The sequence below is a fragment of the Triticum aestivum genome, chromosome 2D (assembly GCF_018294505.1).
Source record: "Triticum aestivum cultivar Chinese Spring chromosome 2D, IWGSC CS RefSeq v2.1, whole genome shotgun sequence".
In the NCBI taxonomy this organism is placed as follows: Eukaryota; Viridiplantae; Streptophyta; class Magnoliopsida; order Poales; family Poaceae; genus Triticum; species Triticum aestivum.
In genome coordinates, this window is record NC_057799.1 from 147019659 (window position 1) to 147028684 (window position 9026).

Here is a 9026-nt window from a genome sequence, read left to right on the forward strand (position 1 = left end):
ATATGATTAGTTCATCGTTCCTGATTCAGCCTATTATGAATAAACATGTTTGCAATGACAATTAGAGATTATAGTTGCTCGTGCCATGCTTGATTAGTTATAATGGTTTACCTTGTGTGCCAACATGCTATTAAAATGGTTGTGATGTGGTATAGTGGGGTGGTATCCTCCTTTGAATGATTTAAGTGACTCGACTTGGCACATGTTCACACATGTAGTTGAAACAAATCAACATAGCCTTCACGATATTTATGTTCATGGTGGATTATATCCTACTCATGCTTGCACTCAATGTCTATTAATTTTAATGCATGGTCATGACTGTTGTCGCTCTCTAGTTGGTCGCTTCCTAGTCTTTTGCTAGCCTTCACTTGTACTAAGCGGGAATACTGCTTGTGCATCCAATCCCTTAAACCCCAAAGTTATTCCATATGAGTCCACTATACCTTCCTATATGCGGTATCTACCTGCCGTTCCAAGTAAATTTGTATGTGCCAAACTCTAAACCTTCAAATGAAATTCTGCTTTGTATGCTCGAATAGCTCATGTATCAACTAGGGCTGTCCGTATCTTCCATGCTAGGCGGGTTATTCTCAAGAGGAGTGGACTCCGCTCCTCACTCACGAGAAAATGGCTAGTCACCGAGATGCCCGGTCCCATGCTTTATGCAAACTAAATCAAAATAATTGCAAACAAAACTCCCCTGGGACTGTTGCTAGTTGGAGGCACTCGTTGTTTCGAGCAAGCCATGGATTGATGCTTGTTGGTGGAGGGGGAGTATAAACTTTACAATTCTATTTGGGAACCGCCTATAATGTGTGTAGCATGGAAGATATCACCATCTCTTGGTTGTTTTGTTGACAATGAAAGTATGCCGCTCAAAATATTATTTATCTCTATTTCAAAAACGAGCTCTGGCACCTCTACAAATCCCTGCTTCCCCCTGCGAAGGGTCTATCTATTTACTTTTATGTTGAGTCATCACCCTCTTATTAAAAAGCACTAGCTGGAGAGCGCTGCTGTCATTTGCATCCATTACTATTAATTTATATTGGGTATGACTATGACTGGATCTCTTTTACCATGAATTACAATGTCTAGTCAGTCCTTGATCTTTAAAGGTGCTCTGCGTTTATGTTTTGCGGTCTCAGAAAGGGCTAGCGAGATACCATCTTGTTATATCATATCATGATTGTTTTGAGAAAGTGTTGTCATCCGAGATTATTATTATTGCTCGCTAGTTGATTATGCCATTGATATGAGTAAACATGAGACCTAAGAGTTATTGTGAATGTGGTTAGTCATAATCTTTGCTGAAAACTTGAATGCTGGCTTTACATATTTACAACAACAAGAGCAAACAGAGTTTGTAAAAGTTTTTCTTTATCACTTTCAGTTTATCAACTGAATTGCTTGAGGACAAGCAAAGGTTTAAGCTTGGGGGAGTTGATACGTCTCCATCGTATCTACTTTTCCAAACACTTTTGCCCTTGTTTTGGACTCTAACTTGCATGATTTGAATGGAACTAACCCGGATTGACGCTGTTTTCAGCAGACTTCCCATGGTGTTATTTATGTGCAGAAACAAAAGTTCTCGGAATGACCTGAAACTCCACGGAACATATTTTTGGAAAATATTAAAAATACTGGAAGAAAAATCCACGTCAGGGGGCCCACACCCTATCCACGAGAGTGGGGGGCGCGCCTGCCCCCTGGGCACGCCCCCTGCCTCGTGGGCCCCCTGACGCTCCACCGACCTCAACTCCAACTCCATATATTCACTTTCGGGGAGAAAAAAAATCAGAGAGAAGGATTCATCGCGTTTTACGATACGGAGCCGCCGCCAAGCCCTAAAACCTCTCGGGAGGGCTGATCTGGAGTCCGTTCGGGGCTCCGGAGAGGGGAATCCGTCGCCATTGTCATCATCAACCATCCTCCATCACCAATTTCATGATGCTCACCACCGTGCGTGAGTAATTACATCGTAGGCTTGCTGGACGGTGGTGGGTTGGATGAGATCTATCATGTAATCGAGTTAGTTTTGTTAGGGTTTGATCCCTAGTATCCACTATGTTCTGAGATTGATGTTGCTATGACTTTGCTATGCTTAATGCTTGTCACTAGGGCCCGAGTGCCATGATTTCAGATCTGAACCTATTATGTTTTCATGAATATATGTGAGTTCTGGATCCTATCTTGCAAGTCTATAGTCACCTACTATGTGTTATGATCCGGGAACCCTGAAGTGACAATAATCGGGACCACTCCCGGTGATGACCATAGTTTGAGGAGTTAATGTATTCACTATGTGTTAATGCTTTGGTCCTGTACTCTATTAAAAGGAGGCCTTAATATCCCTTAGTTTCGATTAGGACCCTGCTGCCACGGGAGGGTAGGACAAAAGATGTCATGCAAGTTCTTTTCCATAAGCACGTATGACTATATTCGGAATACATGCCTACATTATATTGATGAATTGGAGCTAGTTCTGTGTCACCCTATGTTATGACTGTTACATGATGAATCGCATCCGGCATAATTCTCCATCGCCGATCCAATGCCTACGAGCTTTTCACATATTGTTCTTAGTTTATTTACTTTTCCGTTGCTACTGTTACAATCACTACAAAACCCAAAAATATTACTTTTGCTATCGTTACCGTTATTTCCATATTACTTTGCTACTAAATACTTTGCTGCAGATACTAAGTTATCCAGGTGTGGTTGAATTGACAACTCAACTGCTAATACTTGAGAATATTCTTTGGCTCCCCTTGTGTCCAATCAATAAATTTGGGTTGAATACTCTACCCTCGAAAACTGTTGCGATCCCATATACTTGTGGGTTATCAGTGGTACCCATCTGAAATCTTGTTGTGCCGTGTAGTTTCCCACGCTTTGTATTCTTTCACTTCTGCTTTGTCTTGAACTAATATGATTTGAACTGTGTCTCTATTTTGATTTGGCAAGACAATGCAGTGACCATAGGACATAGATATATGTTTGTTTGATGTTTTTATTATGTACTAGTACTTGGCAATAGAAGACCTGGTAGTTTAATCCTGTCCACCTTACTAATGAACTGGTTCACCGAAATGAGTTTCATATACTAGTACATGCTAAACCTATTATGTGTCTGCTTGTTTCTTCTTTTAGAATGCTGACAGAATATTGGGGAAGAGTGCCTTATTAAGCAATGGTAAAGGAATTAATGCAGATAAGGTTCAGGATAGTGACACAGCCTTGTTGGTCTCGAACAAAGCTAATAAAACAACTAAGGAAGACTATCTCAAAGACAGTGAGACAACCCCAAAGTCCTGTCTTGGTTTAGTGTTCGAGTTACTGGCCACTACTGCTTGCACAAGCCATTCAAACTCACTGTCTGAATCAGTTCGGTTTCTTGAGTCTCAACTACAAGCTGAAAGACATCGATCAGCTGTGGTGCGACAAGAAGCGGAAGGACTGCGGAAGTCCCTGGAGCATTCAGATGCGTACTTTCTGGTGCAACAGCAAGCGTTGGAGGATTGTAGCGCCAAACAGGACAAAGCTAATAAGCTTGCTAAGCTTATTGCCTGCATGGTGGATACCACATTTCTTGAGCTCTTCTGAAGTTGTTTCAGTTATGCTCTTGTTTTGCTGCCGCGTTTATTTGCACTGGTGGCCAATTTTGACGGTCAGTGTATGTAATATGCTGCTTTGTTCCCTATATTTGCACTGGTGGCGAACTTTGATGCCTAGTAGATGTAATATGTGTAATAGAGGTAATAGGCTAGCGTTAATTGCTTGCTTATTTATTTCCTTATTGTCTTGTTTAGTTGTTTGCTTGTAGTCACTGCAGTTCTTTTTCTGTGTTTTCCTAGTGGCCACAATAACCTATTTTTGGAAACTAGGCCAAAATAATCATGGCAACACATGGACTGTTGTAACCATGGGCCTCCTGCGGGCCGTATGATCCATGGGCCTCCTGCGGGCCATATGATCCATGGGCCTTCTACGGGCCGTAGGATCCATTGGCCTTCTATACGGGCCGTAGGATCCATGGGCCTTCTACGGGCCGTACGATCCATGGGCCTTTTACGGGCCGTAGGATCCATGGGCCTTCTACTGGGCGTATCATCATTTCGCCAATCATGGGCTGTACTATTCGTGGACAATAACGGGCCATTAATAGGCCGTATTTGATAACTCTATGAAAACAACCCAACGGGTTTTTTTCAACATGAAAACGGCCCAACATATTAACGGGCCACAAACGGGCCGACTGTAACCACGGGCTAAATTTGGCCCACAAGCAGAAAATGATAGTAACGGCCCGTAAGTAATCGAATGCTGGAAATGAGCCCAAGAATAAATGGGCCCTGAGAAGGCCGAAAGATAACATGGGCTGGAAACGGCCCAACGGAATAATGGGCCGTTAATGGGTATAAACTGATACACTGTTCATTACAGGCCAGTTTTACCACGGGCCGTTAAGGGGCCGAAGGTTACTAAGGGCCTCATATGGGCCGAAAGACGTCATGGGCCATACATGGGCCAGAAGTTAAAACAGGCTGGAATTATATTGGACGGCCCAGATGACGCTACTGGGCCTAATTCGGTCGCGGTTTATCCCCCATTGAATTTGACTGAAGATTTAACTGACAAAATGTTAGTGCATGTCAACAAAAACAATATCGTTGGATTCGTATTTGAACATAGTTTTCAATGATACTCCTATAATTTTAGGTGACATGCATCATCATTTATCGTACTATATATAATGTTAGTACAATTTTTGGTCGTAGTAATCTATACTCCCTCCGTTTCTTTTTACTCCGCACATAAGATTTGGTCAAAGTCAAACTACACAAAGTTTGACCAAATTTATATAAAAAAATATAAACATCTACAATACTAAAACTATATAGTATGAAAATACGTTTCATGGTGCATCTGATAATATTGATTTCATATTGTGAATGTTTGTATTTTTTAATATAAAGTTATTCAAACTCTACAAAGCTTGACTTTGACCAAACCTTATATGCAGACTAAAAAGAAACGGAGGGAGCAGTAAGGTGCCCGTGCGTTGCACGGAAGAGTGAAATGCATTGATCGGGGAGTTGTTTATTTTGACAAAGGATGTGGGGGTCATCTCATGTGTAACGGGTATCGATAGGTTTGTTCGGAAATTATTTCATCACTAGAGCACACAAACATCCGGGTGAAATAGATAAAAAAGTATCTTTCGCAAACAAAAGCATTCAACTGTTCAACCTGCATCCAAAACTTGTGAAGAAATAACTCTTATTGTGCTTTGCATGAAATGATCTTCAAGAATTAGTTTTTGAGTATCCATTGTTATACATGTTGGCTACATATGACATGGCACTTTCTTATAGTCAACAGTTGGCTATACTATTTAAGTATTAACCATGCCCTTGTACACCTAGACGGAGGGATTAAATCAGGATGACTTGGAAGGGGGCAGAGGATATGTAAGAAATAGTTCATCATAAGTCTTTCACCAGTACTGTAGTAAAAATTCATACATGGAAGATTCTAGACTAAACCATAAATGGATACACTTTTATTCATGCGCGATACTCCAATAGAGCAGGATCATGCATAGAAGTCTCCACATGCTTAGACAGCGGATTACATTGAGCGAAGACTAATGATCAACATTTAACTTGAAAATGCAGATGTCCAGGTGAACCTTCTTGGAATCCCCATGCACATTGTTGGAGTTCAAATAACACCATGGGTTTTCCATGTCCACATCGGCGGGAAGGTCCCAGCTCGGCAGAGTCCAAGTATGCTTGGCGTAGCCAGTGTCGCCGCTCACGTACCTCCGAGGGGTAGTAATAGTGAGCACGCACGCGTACATCGGCCTCGTGACAGTGTCAGCGTCAGCGGCGTCGCCCCTGACGCACACTACAGAGATGTGGCGGCGGCCTGCGCGGGCCTCGGCGGTGGCCACGATCAAGAGGAAGACGCTGCCGTCCTCCTCCGAGACTAGCAGGCGGCACTGATCCTCCAGCGACTCCGGCACGGTGAACGGGTAGCACGTCTCGTACTTGATGTTGTTCGCCAAGGGCCAGTAGTGATTGCCGCACGCCTGCATCAGGTGATGCACGATGTCCGCCGGCGAGCCCCAAAACGGCACCGGGCACTCATAGCAGTAGACGAAGGGCTCCTTGGAGGCATCGATCAGGCCGTCCATGAAACGGGAGTGGCTGTAGGGGACGTTCCGCCAGTTGAATATATGAGCAAGTTACTACGAGATTTACTACAAAATAAATCATGACTGCTATAACAGAGATTAAACTAATCATGCGGACTAGCATAGTAGATGAACATATCGAATCTAGGACACAGACTAGAAACATGAATTCTACCACGATTTCGAACAGGAAGGATAGAAACACATACGGTGCAACGGGAGCGGCACCATTGGCGTTGAGGTTGTCGCCCATCTCGTTGAGGAAGAGGTTGCCGAGGTTGGGGAAGAAGTCGTCGCTGCTAGCAGTCGTGAGAGTGCGCTCCCCCAATTGCAACAGCGCCCGCCGAATGGACCGCAGGAGGGAGTGGCTGTAGGGGATGTTGCGGCCGCCGAATGGAGCGCAGGAGTAGCCCACGAAGCAGTAGATGGTGCTCCTCCCTAGTCTCTATTCTTATCTCTATCTCTATTACTCTTCTTTGTTTTTGTATGATATACTAGTTGTAGTTGTCTAATCGAATAGTACTGCGCCATCCACTGCACGCCCGGCTGAACACGCCTCCTCGCCTCCATCAAACCCCTCCGTTAAACCCGCATGCAAACCGAGAAACCTACTTCGGCCACACGTCCGTTCATGAGCGGGCCGAAATTAAACGCAACACCGGCCGAGCTCCTCCCGTCCGCCCTCAGTTTAAACGAGGCCAGACGCCGGCCAAGCTCCTACCGTCCGCCCTCTATTTACACAAGGCCAAACAACGGGCAAGAATCGCACCCCTCCGCCGCTCCCCCATCTCCGCCTTCACTAATTTCTCTACTCTTCCGATGGCTTCCGAGGAGCCGTTCTCCGACATATTACCCGGCTAGGTGGCCCGCCGAGCCCTCCGGATATGGGCGAGGCCGCTTGGTGCTTCACCAACCTCGCTTGGCCCGACGGAGCCAGTTGCCGCCCCAAGCAGGCGCGTGGTTCAGCAACTCACCGCTCCAGCTCAGCTCGATGAGGAGTGGCGAGTTGCTCCACGCCGGCACGGCGGCGAGCACACCGATACGGGCGTCGTCGCTGCCGCATCGTACCGCGCCTCCCGTGTCTGTGGGTGCGCCTCCCGTGCCTGCGGCAGCGCCATGCAGTCAGAGACAGAAGCCGGGTGCGTGGACAGCGATGAGTCGGTGGCCAGCTTCTCCGTGTCTGCCGCCATCATCAAGGAGAAGTAGAACACGGGAGGCTGCCGCCACTCGGGTCCTATGAAGGCCACCGCCGAGGCGACGACTGCGCATTCAGGTGGTTTCTTTGCTTCTTCGTCTCTTCCGAGGACCTTCGTCGACCCCGCAAAGTGTCTGCCGGACATGAGGAAGACAAAGGGATCCGTGGGCGACCATTTAGATTATGTACTCCCTCTCCAGCTGGCGGGAAATTTTTGTTCTAAGAATGGATAAATTGTATGTATCTATAACTAAAATAAGTCTAGATACATCCATTTCTAGGACAAGTATTTCCGGACGGAGGGAGTATTAATTATACCAAGATGGCCGGATTGGCACCGCTTAGTTCATGTAAATGTAATGAAATCCATCATGTTTATATGAAGATCCGGCTTTTTATACGAAATCCTTCATGCTTATATAAATTCAGTCCGTGTTTGCACGAATTTCATCTGGTTGGTTAGAGTTGTGAAAATGTATGCCACTGGCGTTTGATGTCGTCCTCCGCGGAAGGAAACGGGAGGAAATTTGCCGGCTGCCGTTGGAGATGCTCTTATGCTGGAAATAATACAGTGACATCCAATCCATTTGAGTTAATTGCGTGTATGATTGTCCCTCTATAAAAAGTTAATTGCATGTACAGTGTACACGTGACTTGCAGGGTGGCTACAGCTTCGTACAGAATGTTAAATAGAAACAAGTCCATCCTTAATCTTGTATTCTAAGTATGCTGTGGGTTCCACTGTCAGTACAGTAGCTAAAGAAGTATATATTAAATAATTAATATATAATATAAAAAATCTAAAGTTAAAGACAGAATTCGAACTCATGTCATCGCATTGCGAGCATCCGACGCTAACCAGTCCAGCACATTTTTGTTGTAGACCATGCTGCTGATATATCTCCATGTCTACACTTATACTCCATCCGTTCCTAAATATTTGTCTTTTTCAGATTTCAAATGGACTACCACATATGAATGTGTATGTAGACATATTTTTAGAGTGTAGATTCACTCATTTTGCTCCATATGTAGTCACTTGTTGAAATCTCTAAAAAGACAAATATTTAGGAACGGAGGGAGTTAGAAAACAGAGTTGGTGATGATGGTGTGCGTGCCATCCTGCAATATAGGCCGTCGGATTTATATCTAACGGATAGGAAGAAAACTATGACAATTTTGCAAAAATTTACCCACACCGCTCTCCACGTTCGCAAATACGGCCTTCCCTCGTTCATACTTTTCTCTCACAAGATAAACTACTCATACAAATGCATCTTGATTTTCCGTGCAACACACGGGCATCTAGCTAGTTTCTTTTAAAATAGTTACTGCGATAATTGGGTTGAAGTGATATATTTTATGTCTTCCCCGAATGATTTCAGATTCACTAGTAGTAACAAAGAAAAGGTTGCCTTGTTAATTAACAGAAAACAGGGTGAAAACTATCACATGAGGCCGGTAAAAACGAGGCACACTGGGTTCAGCGTCATCGTCACTACAGCTGTGCACGCGCGAGAAGTCTACATATCGAGGGGGCTACTGAGCGAGGCATAGAGACACAATGTTCGAGAGAGAAACCAATTGACAGATTACAATCAGATTGAGTTATCACCCTTCTGCTGT